Source organism: Leptonotus elevatus, chromosome 10 (genome assembly GCF_054856555.1).
Source record: "Leptonotus elevatus isolate MCC_2025b chromosome 10, RoL_Lele_1.0, whole genome shotgun sequence".
Lineage (NCBI taxonomy): Eukaryota > Metazoa > Chordata > Actinopteri > Syngnathiformes > Syngnathidae > Leptonotus > Leptonotus elevatus.
In genome coordinates this window covers 1,939,769-1,964,080 of record NC_141248.1, presented here as the reverse complement: position 1 = coordinate 1,964,080, position 24,312 = coordinate 1,939,769, and the positions used below count along the sequence as shown (strand labels likewise).

General features: G+C 40.5%; 1 pseudogene; it reads left to right on the top strand.

The window, feature by feature from the left end:
* The first annotated feature begins 4,297 nt into the window (after window positions 1–4,297).
* On the top strand, window positions 4,298–23,184 carry LOC147166733 (uncharacterized; annotated as a pseudogene).
* Window positions 23,185–24,312: the final 1,128 nt, after the last annotated feature.

Here is a 24,312-nt window from a genome sequence, read left to right as displayed (position 1 = left end):
GCACCCCACCAAAAAATAGATAGGGTGGGGGGGGGGGGGGGCACGGACAGGGGACCGCCGCACTGCTCTATACTGCGGCCCCCAACCGATGGCACCCCCACAAGCCCCCCCCCCCCCCAAGTTGTGTGGTGCATTAAAATTGGAGGGGAGTTGTAGGGTGAAGACGGTGTTTCCACCCTACCCCACCCCCCAAAGTGTGTTATGTGCCCTATATGTCTATAAAAGTGTATTGTGCAAACCTAGTGTAGTGAGTTAAGAGGAGCGACCAGCGGGGCCTCTCCAACCGGGCGGGGGCAGGAGTCTGAGAGTCCCATTTTCTTCATCATATATTGAGTAATGTATGTTCTGTGAATAATTTTATATTGGATAAGTTGTAAATTTGTGTGTTTTGTCATTTTAAAAATGTTTTCACAAACTTGAATCCAAAAGTCAGATTCCGGAGCTATAGACAAGTCTGTTCCCCATTTCGAGATGGGTAAAGACGTTTTATTAGTATATGAAAGTAACTTATATATTTTTGAGAGTTTTTTTGTTGTTGTCGGAGAAAGCTTGGTAATATCTTTAGCTAAAACAGGCGGTTGGAGCGTACCCTGAAGTGTTGGAATTTGTTTCTTTATCATACTTTTAACTTGCAAATAATGTAAAAAGTTTCCGTTTTTTATTTTGTATTTTTGGAGCAAGGATGTATATGATATAAACATATTATCTGAGAAGAGATGGTGGAGATGTGTAATTCCTTTCTGCTCCCACACATTCAAATAAAACGATTGGTTGTTAATTTGAAAGTCAGGGTTATGCCATAGGGGAGAAAGCCCGCAGGGCTCCACTTGGGCTTTTGTCATTTCTAGTGCCTTCCACCAGACAGTCAGGGTGGCGGAAATCATTGGATTTTTAAAGCAGTTATGTCGCTTAATCGATGTTGTAATAAAGGGTAAATCTAGGAGTCTGAGGTTATTACAATCCTTCTGTTCTAGTTCCAGCCAACAGTTAGTATCTCTATTGGGTTGTGCCCATAAAATAATATATTGTAGCTGGTTGGCTATATAATAGTGCATAAAATTTGGTGCTTCTAGACCTCCTTTGGATTTATTTTTCTGAAGAGTAGATAGACTAATCTTTGCTTTTTTTTTTATTCCAGTAAAATTTTGTAACGGCTGAGTCCAACAACTGCAACCAGTTAGCCGTAGGTTTAAATGGAATCATTGAGAAAAAATAGTTTATTTTGGGTAAAACTTTCATTTTAATAGTGGTTATTCGTCCTATTAGAGAAATAGGAAGATTATTCCAGCGCTCCAAGTCACTATAAATGCTATCCAGAAGTGGAGTAAAGTTTAAATGAATTAAATCAGTTAATTTAGGTGAGATTTTTATGCCTAAGTATTTTAAATTACCTATAGGAAATGAGTAGTGTGGGTCCTGGCTTGCAGGGTGTCATGTTTGGGTTCTGTTTTCCTTGTGTGTTCTCCCTTGGTCTTGTTAAGTGTGTTTTGTTTTACTGACATTTGGAGTTCGCTTTTGTTTTGAATATTTAAATTTATTTTTGCACTTCACCTTCGCCTCCTTGCCCTGCTTCCCTGCGACTGGGTCCTCCACCAAAATTTACCCTCTTGACAGAATGAACCAACCAGAGAAGGACCCAGCGGGAGCGCTGTCACCCCAGGAACAATTCCTTGCCGCAGCCACAAAGAAATTGTTGGAGAATTCGGGCGTCGCCTGGCTCCGGCTGGTGGCGCTCTGAGTAGCAAGCCTCAAGTCCCCGAACCACGTCTGCCGCAGTTTCAAGTCCCCGAACCACGTCTGCCGCAGTTTCAAGTCCCCGAACCATGTCTGCCGCAGTTTCAAGTCCCCGAACCACGCCTGCCGCAGTTTCAAGTCCCCGAACCACGTCTGCCGCAGTTTCAAGTCCCCGAACCACGTCTGCCGCAGTTTCAAGTCCCCGAACCACGTCTGCCGCAGCTTCAAGTCCCCGAACCACGTCTGCCGCAGCTTCAAGTCCCCGAACCACGTCTGCCGCAGCTTCAAGTCCCCGAACCACGTCTGCCGCAGCAGCCTCAAGTCCCCGAACCACGTCTGCCGCAGCTTCAAGTCCCCGAACCACGTCTGCCGCAGCTTCAAGTCCCCGAACCACGTCTGCCGCAGCAGCCTCAAGTCCCCGAACCACGTCTGCCGCAGTAGCCTCAAGACACCGAACCAGGTCTGCCGCCGCAGCCTCAAGCCCCCGAACCAGGTCTGCCGCCGCAGCCTCAAGTCCCCGGGCCTCCTTTCCTCGGCCGCTTTCGTGCAAAGTCTCTTCGCCGCTTTCGTGCAAAGTCTCTTCGCCTCCTTGCCCTGCTTCCCTGCGACTGGGTCCTCCATCAAACTTTACCCACCCGTGACACAGGGTTCCATGAATTTTCTGTAATTGGTAGAAGTGTTGATTTTGTCCAGTTAATAGAAAAATCTGATAACTGTGAGAATTTAGTTATTAATTTAAATACTTCCCCTAACGAAATAGCAGGCTTTTCTAAATAAAGTAAAATATCATCAGCATATAGATTAATTTTATGTTCTGTTACCCCAGAGTGAATTCCTTGAATCCTTCTTTCCTGGCGTATGGCTAATGCAAGCGGTTCAATAAATATTGCAAATAATAAAGGCGACAGTGGGCATCCCTGTCTTGTGCCTTTCTGTAGAGTAAAACACTGAGATATAGTCCCATTAGTAGTAACTGTATCTTTAGGAGAATCATATAATACTGACACCCAGTGAATAAATGACTTCCCAAAGCCAAATTTATTTAAAACAGCAAAGAGGAAGGACCAGTTAACTTTGTCAAAAGCTTTTTCTGCATCCAATGATATAATAACTGCCTTTTTATCATGCCGCTGTGACATGCTAATAAGGTTAAAGAGCCTCCTAATATTATTAGTAGAGTGACGCTCTTTAATAAAGCCTGTTTGGTCGCTATGAATGATTGTCGGGATTACTGTTTCTAATCTAGATGTGAAAGCCTTAGTGATAATTTTAATATCAGTGTTAATTAGTGAAATCGGACGGTAACTTGATGGAAGGGTGGGGTCTTTTTCTGGCTTTAATAAAAGTTTAATTGCTGCTGTATTCATGTGTGGGCGTATGTGACCATTAGTTTTAATTTCTGTTACTACTCTTAAGAATAGTGGAGCAAGCATTAGCCAGAAGTGCTTAAAAAATATAGCCGGATAACCATCCGGGCCAGGTGCTTTGCCATTTGGCATACTATACTATCTAGAGCACTGTACAACTCGTTTATAGTAAGTGGTGCATCTAACATATCTTTATATTCAGTGGTTTAAGCTACTGAGGAATGCCTCAATATGCTTTAGGTTAGGCTTATTAGTTTCTGAGTATAGATTGTGATAATAGTTATAAAAAATTTGATTAATTTCTTCTGGTGATTGTGTACATTCACCAGTTGTCCCTTTTATAGCCGTTATAAGCGATTTTTCCCGAAGTTGGTTTGCAAGAAATTTACCTGATTTGTTATATTCAAAGTTGTATTATAAACTCTGTCTTTTTAGTTAGCATATCGTCTAACTGTATTTTTGTATTTTGTAAGTCAGTCCATATTTGGTTATTTGGGTTTATTGCGTACTCATCCGTCAGTTGTTTAATTTTATCTTCCAAGTCTTTTTCAAATTTTTGATCCTGTTTCTTTTTATAAGATGAATATGATATAATTTTACCTCTAATTACTGCTTTCCCAGCTTCCCAGAGAAGAGATGGAGATAGGTCTGGAGAGTCATTTATTTCCAAAAAGTCTGCCCATTCTTTTATTATAATTTTGTCAAATTCTGCGTCATTTAGCAGTGAGATATTAAAACGCCATGTCGGTGGTGGTTTAAAGGTAAAATCAACTTGTAGGGAAAGGGAGACTGGTGCATGGTCGCTAATAATAATAGGATGTATTTTTGTAACAGTTTTATCGGCAATAGAGTTATTTGTAAGAAAAAAATCAATTCTTGAAAAAGACCGGTGCGCAGCGGAAAATAAGGTAAATTCCTTCTTATTTGGGTTTTTAAGTCTCCAGCTGTCGACGAGGCCAAAGTCATCCATATATTCCCCTATTACTTTTGTAGATTGTAATCGCCTTATACATGTTGTTTTATTAGAACGATCTATTAATGGATTTAAGACTGCACAAACTTGAATCTTTAACCACACAACACAGTAAGGTAAATAACATTTTGCGGCTGAAAAGGATAGACTAGAATAATGCACTAATGCATTCGTACGTGTGAGACAACACTGAAATAATTATTGTATTTTCTGTAAATTAGAAATGGTTGCAGAGATTGAAAGAAGACTGTTTGTTGGAGGGACATATAAAAAAGGGAAGATTCCTGCTTATTGTATGAATAGTTTGGACTGCAACTATTTCGGGTGTTTAGTGATTTGTTTTTGCTTATTAGTTGAAATATTGCTTTGCAATGTATGTGCTGGTTTCTTGTTTTGGTTAGGAGTGCAAGAGAAATCATGGAAGCTAGTCTATCACAAGGTGGACCTTGCCCTAACTTTTTCCGCGAGTAGTAAGGTACATTTTTTATTAGTTACTTGCGTTATCCACATGGCTTGCACAGTTTGATACAATGCAACTTCATTTCACTTGACACCTACTGTTTTCAGATAAGCAGAGCCAGTGATGACAACATCATTGACCTTGATGATGTTGTGACCTGCAGGTACAGTGGGACTGTGTGTACTGGGAAAAGAGAAACTATGATTAGGTATAATGATGACATTTGTTCATTAAGGAAAGGGCATGTTAAATATTTTTTATTGCAATTGGCTAATTGTTTGGTAATGTTTTTAAAATACTGCTTACAAGTAACTGAATTGGTTTCATGCAAAATTGTGGTACACTGCTTTAAAGGTATATTCAAGGATCTTTTGTCGCTGCGTCTTCCGGTTGGATCATCATAACGATTGATTCTCGATCACGTCAATCAATCTAACGTAACGATGTAGTGCGTGATCGTTCCTAGCTGCGCATGCGCACTTGAAGTGTTTGTAGCATGTAGCCGCTGGGCTTCGGATTCAGGCATTCATTGTTGTAGCTCCAACGATCTCACCGCATACTTTGAAAATGGCTGAGAGCCGCAAGAGGACATCCGTCAATGAAGGGAGGCCGGCTGCAGAAACTGATGAAGATGATTAGCTTGCACGTTCCCGACATTTGATATATCAAATATTGGGATTTACTCGATAAAATCTAGTAAAGTTTTCCTCCTTGTAAAATGTACTTTTATTTTTGAGTGCAACAACCTTTACTACAGTAATTTCTGGACTACAAGGTGCACCTGACTATAGGCCGCAGGTGTTTTAATGTTACTGCACCAGTATATAAGGGTTCCCGCTACATTATTTTCCATAATGAGGGTGCAAATTGTCTTGCTCTCTTTCTTTGTCTCCTACTGTATTTGGGCTCACTTGCTTTGTTTTGCTCTGCCTGACGCTCTTGAGCTTCCTTTATAGTGCGCCCCCTGTGATCTGATGGATAAGCTTTGTATTAGCCACAGTGTCAAATGCAAGTGAAAAAAGTAGCAGTTTATAATCCACAAATTACTGTAGTTTTTTTAAAGTAAATATAACACCCCATTTTTTGTTTGCCCCGGACAAGCAGGAGAGTTGGTACGATGGTCTTCCGCATACCATTTTTCAAAAACTGACAAACGGACATTTGGCTTCTACCTTTTGAGAAAATCCTTGAATACACCTTTAAGTCGTCCAATTTACAAAACTACTATATAGCCTCTACCTATAACAGGTTTATTGCTAAAGTATATTCTCCTGTTCAAACATTTTGTCCATTAGGACTGTTGTACTGCACTCGACGATGAGAGTAATGCCAATGCTTGACCAGATAAGAAAAGGTCTACATCTTTATGACTTGGCAGAAGTAACGAGGAATCACCCAGACCTGTGCCTGCCACTTTTTGTTCCAGGGATAGAAGATGCGGTATATCTTATTCTAGACTGCCTTTAATTGCACATTGTCTTTTCCAAGATTTACAATTTTGGAAGATTTGCTATGTCAATGCAGACTTAAATTCATTTCTTTATTAAAGGTGGATGCTGCTTTTCTTATGGAAAGAAGTTGCCCTGTCTTCAGTGACAGTGGTTGTCAAGCAGCATAAAGAAGTAAAAATCATGAACTTCCTACAGGACTACTTGCAGGAAATTGAAGATTCTTGTATGTTTTAGATTTAGAGACAAAAGAGCATAATAGAGGCAAGCATTTTCTGTTGTCCTGCAGCACGGATTATATTCATGGTCAATCCACAAGTTATGAGCCACTGCACATCCAAGTCACAGAAAAAAAATGGGTTGGTTGTTGCAGCAAAAAGGAGACATTTGATGTAAGCAAAGCACATGTTGTGACTCCTGTGGCGACTGGACAGGGAAAAGCTGAAAGTCACTTTCAATGTAAATGGTAGTAAATAAGGACTCTTCTCTCACTAGGAGCACAGTTGGCCCTAATGTCACATTTTAGGGGCACAAGTATACATTTTAGTTACGTAACATAAATATTGACATTTCTACTCAATTGCACTATATTACAGATAAATGTACGTAAGTGTGGATCAGAAATGTATAAAACGCACTGGCACAAGTAGATAAATGTTTATGTTGTACAGCACCAAACGTCTCCCAGTCGGTTTCAAATAGCTCCATGTTCTGAGAAGAAGGTGGGGTGTCATCATCGTGAGGAGAAGAATAAATATTGGTTATGAAACAGCATGTGTTTGCCGAAAATACAAAAGAAGTTAAATTGGCTACATGAGTCATATTTTGAGGATTTTAGCACAATGTGTGCCAATCTGAAGTTTTAGAACTAGGTAGGTCAATATGTATGGAGCATTGGACCATATGCACAGCATTTCCTATGTTTGCTTTATTCAAGCTACTGGGACACCCTCTGAAGGAAAAATAACCACATTTTTGAAATATTTATGATGGTGTATGTTAGTCTAACACAAGGGTGGACAAACTTTTTGACTTGCGGGTCACATGACAATTTGGATAGTGTGTTTTAGCCAGATATACGTGTAGTGTGCAAACCTCATAGCAAAAAATACATGTACAACCCGATTTATTATCAGTATGCACTAAGGACTGCGCCTTTCAAATGTGCAAAATAGCTTTCACCCAGGTAGAACAGCACGTTTTATGGGTGTCCCGATCCGATATTGATATCGGTCCGTTGTCACTCCCCAATAAAAAGTATCTGATTATATTGGTCTACATCCAAAAACTCCGATATTATCACTCATATACAAGCAGTCAATTCCAAATTTATTCTGAATATACTATACTGTAAGTAACCTTGAATTGTTGTTTTGCACTTCAAATGGTATAATTTGCTTTTATTGCCATTACTTATTGTTATTGTGCGGTGTCTATCCATTTATTTTGTATTTATTTTATTCAAGTACATTTCCATGTTTGAGTTGAATTTATGTAACCAAAATGTTAATAAATGGGTCATATTTTCCTCATACCGACAGTTTCTGACGATTGTTCTCGTTGTTCAAATAGTATCACTTGATCAAGTCTCTCTGAACATTTCATACTTAAAACTAAATAAAGTCCTGTATCATTCCTGCTGATATCTGATCAATATTGGTAATGGTTGCAATATCGGTATAGTATTACAAGTGAAAAACTTACATCGGGACACTCCTAGTACGTTTGACAGACATTAAGTGAAGAAATTGTAGTTTAAAATAAAAATAAAAAAATAATAAAAAAGTGGTACCCCGGACACAAGAACCTGCGCTGAATTGATACTTGGAGTTGTTGTATGAATCAGCAAAATGGCGCTAAGCGGCGAGGTGCTGGTCCTGACAAAATACCCACTTTGTAAAGTAAAATAAAAAACGTCGGACAATATTATTGCAGTCTTTGGGACCTAGAAGTATGTACGTAACTCAGCCAGCGCTGCTCTTTAGCGGCCGAGACTTCAATCAAAAAGATTGAAAAAGAAACATGATGATAATGGTGAATGAGGACGTTGGCGTACATATTTGGTGTGGAGTCACCCCAGTGATCACACACACACGAAACGCACAGCGCAATATTTTCACGTTTTCACACCGGTCTGAACGTAGCAGGCTCAAAGCGGACACGATAGAAATAGCAGAGCTTGCCGCCGAAGAGTGACATCAATCACGAAGAATACATCACAGCAAATAAATGTATTTGATTGCACGGTTTGTTTTGAAATGGGTTGAGCCACTGTCAAGGGCAGGACAAGTGCGCCATCTTTTGGGGAAATGTGGGCATTGCAGGTAAAGATGAAATTACTGAATAATTTAGAAGATTATTATTTATTTTTTAAAGATGGATAATTACGGTGGGCTGTTATGTTAAGTCTACTCGTGTTTTTTATGCGAACGCCTCCCTCCCAACCACAATGGGTGAATTTATGCACAGTATAGGCTGACTATTTTTATTTTTTGTTACACCTCTACTAAGCCATTACAAACCATTCCCACATGGCAAAACAAATCAAAATTAGACAAAAACTCAAAAACAAATCAAGTTGAGTCAGTCAAAAGAAGCCATCCAAGTGTATGTGTAGACCAGGGGTCCCAAACTAAACCGGCAAGAGGTCCAGTAACTCCATCAGCCTAGTAGACCAGGGTCCGAACATGCAACAACATTCAGACGATAATTCATTTTTCTTTTCTTTTATTAAATTGCAAACGTGCTGTTACATTGACAATAATACAACTTGTTAAACTTACTCTCTTTCATTCATTTTAGTGCAAATATATTTGAATGTAAATCACAGTGTAACAAAAATGTATTGCGCATTAACTAACTCCTATTCTTATATCTGTATACTGCCTAGAAGTGCAATACGTGTGCTCTTGCACAAACCTTAACATTGTGATTAAGTATTTCACTTAAAGTGCAACAGGTGACATTAATGTGCCTCAAAAAGCATTTCACTTATCTAGTGCAAATCTGAACTTTTTGTTAACAGACCACAACAGTGGGTTGCAAATTATTCATGTTTAACATTCAATTTAAAAAAAAAAAAGTATTATTACCATTCAAAAAATAACTCAGTCAGTTGATTCATCAGCAGCTAATGCGATGCATGGGGCACTTTGAATGGCGCTGTCGAGCTGGGACTGCACATCTTCGGATAGCAGCTCGGCTCTTCTTGTTGTAGTTGTGGATGATAGTGGAATCTGTCGGACCTTTTGTTTAAGCTGCTGTCCCTCTTTTCCCTCCAATAGCGTTTCTGCCATCGCCTCCATACACTCTTTGATCATCCCGGAGTCACTAAAAGGCTTTTTGTGCTTGACCAAAATCCACTGCACACGTAGTGAACACTCGTATGCTCGTTGTTGTGCCGTTAGCGTCTGTGCAATTACCCGTGTTGCACGCTCATACTGTCCTTTCAGTTCATGTAATTTCTGTGCCCTCGTCGCTGATCCTGGCGGGTAATTTGCGACGAAGGTTTTGTGTCTTGTCTCGTAATGCCGCTTGATATTGGCGCTTTTAACAAGAGCAACAGACTCCGTGCATATAAGACACACTGGCCTTGTAGCACTCGCTGCTGGCAAAATGAAAGTGTAAGCTTCAGTCCACTCATCTCTAAAGACTCGGTTTTCAGAGTCAACTTTTCTAACTTTAGACAGCGCCATAGTTCACCCACTTTCCCATGTAAATAAGAGCATGCTGCCGGTCAAAGGACCCCGGTTCAATCATAGCTGCCCTCGCATGCGCCTATTCAAAAATGGCTTTTGTTAAGAATGAACATATTATCGTACTTTAAAACAAAAAATGCTTGGAGGTCCGGATAAAATGGTCTCAGGGTCCGGGTCCGGACCGCGGTCCGCCAGTTGGGGATCCCTGGTGTAGACAATCGCTATGCATTGGACTAGGGACTAGAAGTTAACATGCCATCATACCCCAATTAGAAGGGCGTGCATGGAGTCCATTAAGCTATGAGGTTAATGATTTAGAAAAACTTCAAAAACATTCCAAAGCACACACTGACCTACAAAAGTGCAGTGACAATAGAAAATGTTTTAATAAATAAACACAAAGTTAAATGTGTATTCCTCAGAACATAGAGGAAATAATCATAAAAAATATTTTGCTGACTTTGGTGTGCGTTCCTCATGTGACCTCATGGTTGTCCCATCCTTCTGTGAATATGTGAAGGGCCTCTACCAGACGCGGAAGGAACACGTATTGGGCACAAAACAGATGTAGAACATCTGGCAAATCCAAAAGGCCATCTTCTTCAAGACTATGAAGAACGTCATAGTATAGGTATGTCACGCTGGTCCAAACATCTCGCCACAGGCACTCTATTCTACATCAGGAAAATGACTTAATCAGGTGAAAAGTAATGAGCTGTGTTTGCGCGGTTATTTGTTGCTGCTTCCCGATAGAAAATCTGTACAGAAAGACAGAAATAATGTTTGAATGCGTAGTGGCTAATATTAAGGCCTAATAGTAATACTCAATCTTCACTGATCCCAAGTGAAAATTCAAGTCATATCAGCAGTGGTCATAGGAACAGGGAGTCAGGTACTATGGGCATAAAATATAATTTAATAGTCATAAAAACAAGCTTTCTGACAATATACTGAAGAGAATCTTCTGTTTCAATTTAATAATAACTGTTTGGATTTAGTCATAACTGTTTTAATTTCCTTAGTAAAGCTTGGTGAGGGTAATAATGTGACCAAACGTTTGAAAATTCTTCCTTCCACATTTTATCACTTAATTAGCCATCTGTTTCGGGGGAGAAAATGTGTTATAATCAATTCCTTTGTAAAGTTTTATTATGTCTACAAAAGTGCCAGGATTTCTGGCAAACTGTGTTTCCGCCTGATTGATCAGCTGCGGGGGGCTGGATCGTGGCCGGGCAATGTTTACATAGCAATTGACCATTTGTTATTGTCTTGAGACTCAGAGGGAAGAGGAAGGGGAGGGGCTTTTTGGAATGCTGTGAGTATAATGGCGATTGCAAGTGGGAGGAGCGGGACAGACGCATGGGGAGATAATGGCGTTTGGTCACACATGTGCTTCTGTCCAGAAATTTCTGAATAAATAAAACCTTCGAAGGAACTGTTCACCGATCTCAACTCTGATTCTGAAAACAACATTACGAACACGCGGACAACTTAAAGGATCGTTTTCCAACAAAATGGTGACTCCCGACACAAAGTCATGTGATAAGTCCTCAGGTGATGATCAAGCTGTGAAAGAAACTAAAGTAAGTCCAAGAAGAGACAAAAAGATGAAGCATATGGCGTAAAGAAGGTAAATAATCCAATCTAGAAACAATTGAAAAATCTAATTTCTGGAGCCCATGGAATATGCCATTTAGGTGTGGAAGAAACATTGAGACATTTACACACCTGGTGGCATCCTTTCATGAGACAAATTGTTAAAAATGAACTGCAGGACTGCAGTGTTTGCAAAAGGTATAATCGTATGCATATATATAAACCTCCCCAGTGTGCTCACGGTCCGGCCGGACGTGACAGCTCTGGGGTCAGATTTTTTTTTTTTTTATGGATTTCACTGACATGATAAAACCAGTGCCAGGATACAGATATTTGCTGGTAATAGTGGATTCCTTTTCAGGATGGCTAGAGGCATATTCATGCAAAACTAAAACAGTAAATATCGTGGTAAAACATTTGATTAATCATTACATACCATCACATGGGTTTCCTAGAAAAAAAATTGTGATCTGACAATGGAACCCATTTCAAAAATAAATATTTACAAGCTGTAGAAAAGGCATTGGGATTAAAGCACATTTGGTTCAGTGTATTATCCCCAATCCCAAAGACAGATTAAAGAAAAATAGGAAATATTAAAGAAAATTGGCTAAAGCATTGGCCTCATCAAATTTGAATTGGCTACAAGCTCTTCCTGTTGTATTAATGAATGTGCGAATGTCATTAAACTCAGCCAAAGGCTGGGTTCTGTTTCAATGTCACACAAACAGACCTTTTCCTGATCCAACAGAGACGCACGTTCCAGGACCTATAGAACTTAAACAACTAACATTTACTAACTCCCAACTAACAAAAAAACAACTAGATGCTCCTTAAAAAATAAATGATTGTGAATATGTATGTTTAAAAGTGACTAAACAAAAATGGTCTGCACCCAGGTGGACTGGACCCCACAAGGTGACGGAGAGGACATCTTGTGCAGTTTGCCTGCACAGAGGAAGGGACAAATCTTCCACATCTCGTCTACACGGCCCGCCGGATCCGCCTCAGGCTCAGCGATCCCACCACCGGAAAACCCAGTCTCAGCAATCCCACCATCTGATGACCACCTGACGACCCCACCGGAAAACCACGTCTGCTGATCCAGTGTCCAGTTTTCCCTATTGAGGACATCATTCAACAAAGATTGAGTCACATTTACGGGCAAAATAATGCCAGTGACCAATCGTAGGACCTCGGGCAGTCTACCCTGGGGTCCTCAAAGAAGCTGACAACGCCATTTTCTCATTCAACAAAGAACATCATATCGAGATGGCTTCAAAGTGGGAACGCATCTCCATTTGCTGCTACATCACGGCACTCTTTCTCATATTGATTTGTATGCAAATCTGGTATCTCTGGAAGCCCCTCAGTACAACTTTGAACACAACCACAACACATCGTATTAAACGAAGTATTGATTCTCCACAAACTCCCTGGCACCCCATGGAAGGGGGACATCTCTTAACTATCAACATGTGATACACTTATGCTTATTTCACTGAAAAATCTTTTAATGAATCAAATTGTTCTTTAATGCCACATCACTGCTAAGCAAACCTCCTCTCACTGCTCAAGGGATGTTTCATTGATGCGTGCTTCTGCTTCTTATTCTAATGATAATGTCCAATCTTCTCACACAACCCTTGCTTAATGTTGCGCCAGCCGTCTGCGACGATGAAGATCCTGCTGGAATTTTTCTCTGACTCTTTCGAATCCAAAAGAAGGTTTGAAGAGAATCTTCTGTTTCAATTTAATAATAACTGTTTGGATTTAGTCATAACTGTTTTAATTTCCTTAGTAAAGCTTGGTGAGGGTAATAATGTGACCAAACGTTTGAAGATTCTTCCTTCCACATTTTATCACTTAATTAGCCATCTGTTTCGGGGGAGAAAATGTGTTATAATCAATTCCTTTGTAAAGTTTTATTATGTCTACAAAAGTGCCAGGATTTCTGGCAAACTGTGTTTCCGCCTGATTGATCAGCTGCGGGGGGCTGGATCGTGGCCGGGCAATGTTTACATAGCAATTGACCATTTGTTATTGTCTTGAGACTCAGAGGGAAGAGGAAGGGGAGGGGCTTTTTGGAATGCTGTGAGTATAATGGCGATTGCAAGTGGGAGGAGCGGGACAGACGCATGGGGAGATAATGGCGTTTGGTCACACATGTGCTTCTGTCCAGAAATTTCTGAATAAATAAAACCTTGGAAGAAACTGTTCACCGATCTCAACTCTGATTCTGAAAACAACATTACGAACATGCGGAAAACTTAAAGGATCGTTTTCCAACAATACATATATATGCAATACATCCCTGCATTTCTGGGTAAGTATCATGTATTCCATATACATGCATTTCCATGACAGACATGGACATTTATTTGAATTAATAAAGTACTTAGTGAAGTACTGAATATAAAAATCTTAATTCCCCCCCGCTCCTCACCTCCTGTATCTACAGCATCTAGATTTGTATCCATCTACCTGACCTCCTGCTAGTCTTGTCTTCTAAAATCTTTCCTTTCTTGTAAACTTTTCCTACCAACTTCTCCCTATTCATGTTTCTCAATATGATTGCTCAACAGCTTCAATGAAATCGTAATACTGTAGTTATGTGTCTCAAAATATGATTTTTTTTCCTTTGTTGTTGTTGTTGACTATATTATAGAATATATTCAAGAACCTGCACCAGAAGACCTATGAGCAGTATTGACAATTAAAAGTGAATCAAAAGTTCTACCAATGATTGCTTGCTGTCTGGGTCTATCATCTTAAAGTAAAGGAGCAAAAAGATAAATACTGGGAAGTTTTGAATATTCACTGTTAAGAATGTGTGTAAACGAGGGGCTTGGGGTGTTAAAATTATGAAAAATGTACAGTATACATGAACACAAGCACATACTGAGATAATTTGAAGCTGTGTCAGAAAATGTGACGAACCTTTCTCAAGTACCCATCTATTGCACCAAATATATAAATAAATATCTTACCATTTAAGCTTGTAGTTTGTGTCCACATGGACTAATGACAAAGGTCCTCGCACAAAATATGTCCTCCTTACTGTACGAGACATCCTTTCCAAAAAACCCTGGAGCATCCACTCTGTGCATGGACTCCTTGATGTGATCCCACTGAACTCTATGTACATCTGCTTGCAGACAGCCTTTTACCATTCTGTAACCTGCATTTGGGATCCTGCTCTTGTGGTCAACCCCCGTTCATGCATACGCCGGGAGATTGTGCTTTGGCTGACACTCAACAGACTTGCGATGCAAGACACTGGTAAAGGGAATTCAATGAGCCATGACAGAAGCTCTTCAGAAATAACGAACTTGGGACGTCCTCGTTCTCCAACTCGAATAATAGCAGAGGAAAACTCATAGGACAGCTGCATTGATCTTACTTTGCAGGGATAAAATACACTCTACAACTTCAGCTGGAATGTTTAAAGTACTTGAGGCAGCTGTCTCTGCTTCCTGATTTACCACATACTGGAAATAGTCCAAAATCAAGTGTGGCTGACTGAGCACATCAGAAATCCTTGATTTGATTCGTTCCATTAATTGCATAGACACAGGTCCCTGTTAACAAAAACACACAATTTTGATACATTAAATACCATCTTATCTTAGTCGTAAAAACAAGCACAAAACTATATTACCTCCACAGATAACGTACAAAACATTAGGTTGGACAAACATTCAAAACACATATTTTCTAAACTTAGTATTTCCGGCAAATTGCCAACCAGTAGCTTTCAAGTTAAAACAATAACTATGTCTCGATTGAGTGCTGTCATCTACTGCATTCTACAGTGTAATTTTTGTAGAATACATTGTTGCTCAGAAATAAACTTAATGGGTTGTGGCAAATTTTTAGCTTATTCCTAATAAAAGAGCCCGAGGGTAGGACTGGCCGATATGCCTGGAAAAATGTATCGTACCGTAAGTGCTAATTTAATTTAATTTAATTTATTTATTTTTGGGGGGAATATGTTAATTCTAAGCAGTATAGTTGATACAGTTACATAAACCCTCATTCAATGTTCATACAATATAAGTGTAGCAAACTAATTAATAGTACTTTCTTTAAGTGTATGCATTACAGTACACCACTGAGGTCTACTATTATTTCGGTGTAACCATGCTTTGATGTAAATGTGCTGTATACAAATGGAAGTTCACGATGAAGGGAGAATGTTTGCAAAGACGAAAAAGAGACTAGACAATGGCGCAAATGACGCTATATACTAATCGATAAAGGCGCATTTTGATCAATTTGTATGTCAGATTATTTATATTTTGTCAGTGCTAACTATCATTCGCGCCGTGCTTAATGCTAGCAGTAAAAGACATTCATTACCTTGCAAGATATAGCCGTAAGCCTCTAAGTCCAAAGCCATACATTGTTTGGGGAAAGAAAAATTCTAACAATAAATTACTAATAAATTGGATATTTACATTGTTAACTTCACCCGCTCTGATGACACTTCCTCGGTTATGTTCGAAGCTCCGTCCATCCCTCTATCGTCCGACATCTTCGTTCTTTACTTGATGCATGCGCGGGTGGAGGAATCGCGGCTCGACTAGTTTCTCCTGTGACTTCCCTGTATCCTGATGTGACGTCATTGTAATTTGCATATTGAGAGTCGTACTCGTAAAAGGCAATCCACAGAAGAGATTCGTGCACAACCGTGATTTCGTGTGTAGTGAATCTTCGTAGTCGTAGAAGTGAGAGTTGTATTGGAATTACTTTGCACTCACATGTTTTAGATTCATAGTCACAAGAAAAAAATTCTAACCCACATTATTTAGATTCGTAGTCACAATAAATGAATTCACACCCACACAATTTTGATTTGGATTCACGTGAAAACATTGAAAACACAAGGATTAGTACTATTATGGATACGAACCGTTAACCACGCATACGTCTTTTTGACAGTGATCTTACTCCATACTTTTGCAGCTCTCAGCCATTTAAAAATTATGCGGTGAGATCGGTGGAGCTACAATAATGAATGGCTGAATCCGAAGCTCAGCGGCTGCATGCACGATATCGTTGGGGCAGATTAATTGACGAGATCAAGACTCAATTGTTAAGATGATCCACCCGGAAGACACAGCCACAAAAGATCCTTGACTACACTTTTAAAAGGTATGGTCAAGGAAGCATGCAACAGGAATGAGCGTGAAAGCAGCCAACCAATCAGGAGCGTGTGGTCGCACAGCATAATTTGCATATGCCACTGATTGTCGCTTGCCTTCGTGGCTTGTCTGGAAAGAAAACGTTGAGTCTCCACCCAGAAACATCCCAGACAGGCCAAAACAAAACCTTTGGACCATACCATTACTTTAAAAAAAAGAGATGATACTTGATATGTACAACCAAATCAAACTATAACATCTCCAAACGCACAGACAGAATGCCACATATTTTTTGTAATAAGGCAAAGACTTGTTGTAATTGGAAAATGTTTAAAACTTTCAGTTTCAGTAATTCCACATCAATAAATCCATGGTTCGGAAGAGGAAGAAGCAAGAAAACGAAGTTGGGGCTTGCCATCATTCCGGAAGGATTAACGAAGGAACTCAAACTGGTCATTGAAACTGGACTTTGAAAGTAAAGTTGCAAGAAGCATGGGAGCGCTCAATGAGGGAAGGCGAACACACTCTACCAAAACAAACAGGGAGGCAGCGCCGGATGAAGGTACGCCACGTTATGTGAATGGATTGTGGACGTCTGGGTTAAAGTGTCTGAAGAGCTGCGCGGCAACAAATAACGCAAGTACATTGTTATATAGTTGAATTATAAAGTATAACCGAAATCACCGTTTTGCTCCAGTTGCCTTTTTAAAATACATGGTAGAATGTTTGCTACCGTATGTTTTAGCATACATGCTACCGTTTGATTTTAGCACGCATGCGCCCAATATTATGGTGCGCTTGTTTCGGAGTTACCTACAGTTAGCTAGTCACCAGTAGCTGTGTGTGTGTGAGTACTAGTCTGCAATAGTCCAGGTGAGCTGACATAACTAGCCATATTTGAACAACGGAATTATTTTATGTACCATATGACATATTGCATGTTACGTGAATTGGAAAAAACAAGGCAAACTGTGTTGATGCTTTTCAGGTCAAAATTGACCTGCGGAATCGCCTGGAGGGGGAGCACCTGGCTGCGTGTTTCAGAATACCGATAAATGGACCAGCACCACAGGACTTCCCCTACTAGAAGGCTTTGGAGCTTTTCTTTAAAAAGCCTCGAAAGATTCATTGTGCAAATATTGTCTCTGCAAATAAGACCAGTCACTAGGCATCACTGTTGCTCTTTCTAGTATTCTCTTTAAAGCATCAGTCTCTCCTGTTCTGAATAACATTCCGTGCAGCCAGCCGTGTTTTTCATTGTTTTGCTTTCTTCTCTGTAAGGTAAGCATTATTAATTTCGGCCAGAATTATCCCATAATATTTTCTCTTTAATCACCACAAAACACTTTGTGCACTTTATGCTTGCAGTTTGTGCTTTGGAATCGTGTATTCACGTCCGATCTGTCCCGTTCCAGATTTTTTCGCTTATAATCCGATATGACAGCCTTATTTTATTTGCATTATTATTTTAATATAAAATAAGTGCAAAAAATATGGAGTCACTGAGTAATGTTACAACAATTTTTTTCCGGACTAATGTAAAATACACAAACTCAGCACTGAACTAAAGCAAGCATTAACATAGCATTTATCATCCACTGATGCCATCACACCACAACAAAAAAGGTAAGGTATTTTTTATTGTTTAAATACTGTTACATGGTGTAAATTAAAAAAAAAAACATAAATAGAAATTATAATAGGAATTTTCTGTTTTTGGAGCTTGGGAACTGATTAATTGCATTTACATTGTTTCCTATGGGAAAAAATGTTTCGGAGGTTGACCAATTCGGACTTTGAACACTTCACAGGAACGAATTATGTTCAAACTCCGAGGTAACACTGTATATTCTTAATTACTTTAAATTAGAAGACAGAAAAGCGATTATATGTAAATATTGGAAATTTCCAGTCCCAGCGAAAAACAAAGAACTTTTAATTTTTAATAATATTTACCTGACGAAAGAACTTTTGAAGGAGAAATTTAAGATGGATGTGGGAAATTGTGTTTTTTGTGAAAATGTAAACAATTTTTATGTGAGTATGTTAAAAACAAAATTGGCTTGATTTTCAATATTGGACTTGTTCTAAAGGGACACAGATTGGTAATCTTACCATCACGAACATTAAATATGTTTTTGTTTTTTATCATTTTGACTTTTGCATAAAGAATATTATTTTACTAGGTAAGCAATATATACACAAAAGTTTCTTTAGAACAAAACCAAATGTTGCTCAGTGAAAAAAGGAATTGAAATCTTATAATAATTTGCTGTTACTTATTAATACCAAGAATGCAACAAGACTGGCATCATTTATTGAACGACTGTACTTGTGATTTATTTAAAAAAAAATCCCAATGCCCTTTTTGCCTTTTATTTGAAATGGAAATGCTCTATGTTCTATTGTTGTTTGTTTGATTGATTGATTGAAATTGACATTGTACCGATTTGGTTTATATTTGAAATAAAGAAAGACAAAGTATTAAAAAAAAAAAAGCAAAAAAAAAAGTCTCTATTATGCCTTTTGTCCTTTAAGACTACCCGTACCCTGGTGGGAGCGGAGTGTTACTAGGGTGTGCCATCAATGGGGCGAAACGGATGTGGTGTTATGTTGTACGACCTGCAATCAGATACAGTTGACCACCGCCTTAGCTACCGGATCTTTAGCAAAGTAAGGGACAGAGTTATTCGTATTTTTCACAAAGAATGGTACAAAAGGAAAGATTGGCTTTGTGGATGTTTCACTTAACAGGTAAATTTGAAGCTGTTCTTGAATTATTTGGAGTAGCAGCATAGTCTTGGTCTCTTTTTAAAGATAACACTTTGAATTTTTCTCCCCAACAGTCAGAATCTGTTTAAAAAGTGCTACTGGCACAGAGTAACGCAAGTTTGGCTTTTCAATGGCTTTTCAATATGTCGATCACCATGAAGCTTCGCTGTGACTGGCTCATGCATCTTACGAGGGAGGACCTTTTACGCACATCATGTCATTGGCCATGACAGACAAAAGAAGATGCGGATTGGCCCATGTTTCGCTATGACTGGCTCAAGCATCGTAGGAGGGAGGACCTTTTACGCACATCATGTTATTGGCCATGACAGACAAAAGAAGATGCGGATTGGCAATTATCGATATCACGTAACCGGTCTAGTCTCCTTTTGTCATGATACATGATCTTGAGAGGCCTACCCGTGCGTGCTAACTCAAACAACCATAAGAATGTGTGAACATTGTGAGTACCGTATTTTTACGACCATATGGTGCACCGTTTTATAAGGCGCAGTCACAGTTACTAGTGCTATTTCTGTGTTTAACACATACATAAGGCGCACCGCACTATTGGGCGCACGCACGGTTAAACATATGCTAGCTCAACACATATGGTAGCATGCTATTATGCGAAAACATGCTAGAGCTGGCACATGTTTTTAAAAAGGCAGCGAACGGAACAAAACTGAGTTCGGTTGAAGTAACAGTAACAGTTCAGTTGTACTTGAAGTATATAACAATGTACTTGCGTTGCTTTTAATCCTTTTTATTCCTGAGAGAGCTCAGTATTGTTCATTCGGTAATTTTACCAATTCGACATGTCATCATCATTGCTCTCTCTTTTTTTTCTTCTTTTAATTTTTTTGTATGTGCATGAGTGTGTGCATGTGCGGGTGTGTGTGTGCGTGCGTGTGAGTGTGTACTCATTAATACACCTAAAACCGATTAAAAATCCCATACCGTTCACCTAAACCGAATACTTCAGAATCCAGCTAGAGGAGTGAGGTTGTCAGGAGACTCGAGCAAGGGTCAAAGAAAAGAAAGGAAAGTGAAATCCAGCACCGACCAGACATTACCTACTACCCACCGGGTTACCAACCGGAATTTTTCACCAACCCCAGAAACATCTAAATTCCAACAAATTAGGGAGACCTCAAGAGACCAGAGGGAAGACTGAGGAAAGGAAGGAAGGAAGGATAGATGAAGCAGAGTGAGATCAACAGACATCAGCTTCCACCTATTCAACGACCAGAGGAAGAAGCAGATTGTGTTTGCGTTTCGATAGATGCTGGTGTGGTGGATCTGGCATGCATGAAAACCTCCACCAAAGAGGGGAGCCGTCGACCCCGGCCAGGACAGAGCAAGCACAACCCCCCAGGGCCCCCCAGGCCACGGTAGCGCTAAGGCAACAGAGCAACCCCCTAGCCCTCCAGGGTCCACCGGCCGGAGAGTAAGCCCAGGAGCGCCCCCCACCCCAACACGGCCCGCGGCAGCAGTTCTGCCAGGCACCCCACCGGCCCACAGCCCCCGCTCCCCCCACGACCCCTCCGCCCACATCCGCCACCCACCACAACCCAGCCCCAGCTTTTTTGTTGTTGTCGGAGAAAGCTTGGTAATATCTTTAGCTAAAACAGGCGGTTTTGATCAATCCTAACCATAGTCCTCATGATCTTCTGTATCAGAAACAAACAACTTGTCAAGTTATCCATCAAACACGGCGTCTCATTGTCAGTCAGTCTCGTTGTCGTGTCCTCGGAAATGATGCCGGAGAGGGAGAGGAGGGGCTGGAGAAATCGCCACCAAGTTGACTCTTCCATAAGCAATGTGTGCGGGAAGTCCTCTCACATAGTCAGATTTTGGACCTTGGTCCACAGACAAGGCGCACCTCACTATTAGGCGCACCATAGATTTTTGAGAACATTGAAGACTTTATAATGTGCCTTATAGTCGTGAAAATACAGTATTTGGCAGGTTGCAGCAACCAATAACGTGGCTTTATGATGTTGGAGAATTCTTACGCACAGCTTGTATATTTTCAAAAGAGTTACTCTGGCAACCAGGACAACTAGGTTTTGAGAATCTCACTGCCTTTTCAATACGTCAATCACTAAGAAGCTTCGCTATGACTGGCTCAAGTGACGAGCGCTTGTGAGACAGGGAACTTTTTTTTTCTCCACTCACTCACACAAACGCGCACACACACAAACATGGTCTCATGGAATATATGATAGACCATACACGCCCATGCAAATGCCACAGCGCGGCCATCTTGCTCCTATATACTGTATGTGTGTGTATATATATATATATATATATATATATATATATATATACATATACATATACAGACATACATATTAGACTAGGCTCTTAGTATAGGGGCGGGGGTTTGTGGCGGGGTGGTCACTATCAAGTATAAAAAAAAGTTGCACGGGATACCGGAACCAGTACCGTACCTTGATGTTTTGGCATAAAAAATGGCTCAGTATCCCAAAAATTTGTTAGCGCCGCTACTTAAAAAAATTTATACGAGACAGCCCGCCAACCCTGTTTTAAAGCCTGTCTACCGATATGCGGAAAATGCCTTAAGCGGTACGCCTCTTTCAGCTTGTGTTTGAGAGGGCTCAGGGAAGATGGCTTCACGCACTGAACACTGAAGCTCTCGCTGGCCGTCCACTCCTCGTTGAGAAGCACGTCGCGCTAATCAAGTAGCGCTTGCTGGCCGTCCACTCCACGTTGAGAAGTATGACACGCAAAGTGTCATATGGAACTTTTTTCTTGCATGGCCGACAGCCACGGCAAGCCAACCGACATGACGTTTTGTAACAAGAGCAAATGTTTTTCGCGGAGAAGCAGAAGAAAAAGCAACAATCACTCCTGGCCCTGCAGTGGACTCAAGATGCGTTCAATGAACAGGCACACAGTAGGAAATCACAGGTATGCATAGAAAAAGCCCAGATGACTGAAAGCGACAGGTTGTGACGCATTTTTTGACACTTCCCTTAAAAAAAGTCAAGTGTGAATTATTTTGTTCCCAGTTTGTAGTATTTGATTTCGCATTTGACTAATTGGGAGTGTAATGGAGAAGAGGAGAGACATGCACGCACACTCCAGCAACGTTACATTGAGTCATGGGAGTGCCACTGTACTACCAATATTTAAAACGGATGACATCAAATGCAGTCAAATACAGTACTTCAAGAATATGTCATGCAATGTGAAAGCACATGCAGTATATACATAAATATATACAGTATTTACATAAATTAACATGTATACATCCTAATATTTTGAATTACCGGTAGTGAAAAATCATTTTGCTGCTTTTGCTGATGTTTTAGATTTTTGTCAGGGTACCGTTTCAGTACGGGTATCGAGGTATTTTATACAGGTATAAGTCAGTAAGTTAAAATTTTGGTATCGTGACAACACTAGATGGAAGTTTCGGCGCTTGGAAGAGAAGCCGTTTAGATGGGACTGGAAAATTGGACCATTCTTTTTTGTGTGTATGGTGCTCATCACGGAGCTGCTTGTTTACGACCTAGCTTCTAGCAAACTTAGTTTGTAGCAAACGTGTGTGACGTCAAGCATGTTATCACGTCTCTGATCAACTGCTGAAAGGAGACTGATTCTCTCCTCATTCATCTTTAACTGCTTCAAACATCAAAGCGTATGTAATAGGAATGAAGACATGCTGGTTTGTTGTGATTGTATTGTATTGCTGTTAATGCGTTATGCTTTATGTTGTGTTTTTTGTAAATTGCTTTGTGACAGTTAAGGCTGTTTGAAAGCGCTATATAAAGAAAGATGACTTGACTTGACTTTGTGTGTTAGTGTGTGTAGAAGCAGCCCCTCCTCCTGTCAGGGCAGATCGCCCTCCAACTGTTTACAAGAACAGAGCAGGCGAGGAGAACACGTGCGTGTCCACAGGAGGCGGGGCCTATGAAGCCTTCGCCAGGATGGAGATAAGGAAGAAGATGATGCCATGATAATAGTTTGCACGGATTAAAGACCCAACCTCAACCTTTTTTTGCGCCACAGACTGGTTCAAACAAGTTTTCGCAGTTGGGGTGATCAAAAGATGACACGATTGGATTGTTGATTTGCTCTGGTGGCTGTATGGCTACTGTTGAAAAATCGTTCTTTGTTTTCCCGTGTTCATAATGTTGATTATCAAAATCAGACAATGAGATCGGTGAAATTAGGATTTATTTTAATAAGCTTATGGACACATGAGGTCGCAGCTAAACGCCGCCATGTTCTCCCTCATCTGTAACGCCCCTCCCACGAGCAAGTCACTAGTATCCTTCTGTGACTCTTCAAACCCCTCCCCGTCTTCTTCCACCAATCCTCAGCCGTTCCTCTCCGTCTCAGACAGTCACATGATACATCAATACACATCGCCAAAATGCTCCCCCTCAATCACAAGATAAAGATTTACGTTGTTTTCAGAGCAAGAAGAGATGTCACTAAACCCCCCTCTCCTCTCAACCGGTTGTAAAATACAAAGGGATCTAATTAACACATTCCCCACACGGACGATGGTGCCCTACGCAATATGCATACTCTGCGTATAGGGCGCAGCGGCCCTGGTGGCAGCCATTTTCTCTCATCACAAGTGGCAGCCTTTTTAGAGAATTTTTTATTTTTCATCACACAAAGTTTGCGCCAGTTCATCCCATACGTCCTTACCGATGATGTTGTCCACCTGGACTCTGCAGAGACAACAAACGAGCCCACTCCTCGCACACACACAGGTATACACATTAACACACAATCACACGCAAATACTTGTGTGCGTTACCGGCAATCCTTCCCCTCATCAGTAGCTTTGAGCTGGGCGCCTCCTAACGCCTCCTCCCCTGCGGACATCTTCGTTCCGCCTGGCAGACGGCGACAACAGGAGATCCTCGGGGGACTACGACAGGTCTCTCACACGCACAACTACACAAATTGAGTCAAGACTACTGCTATGTTTATCACTAACATAACTCAGGCCGATGGCAAGAAGCCAAAGTTGCCGCAAGGCAATGTCCACGATACTTGTGTGAGATACTTGTGTGAATTTTCCTCCATCTGCAAGTAGGCTTGGGCCAAGTCAATCTGTGCGAAATGCT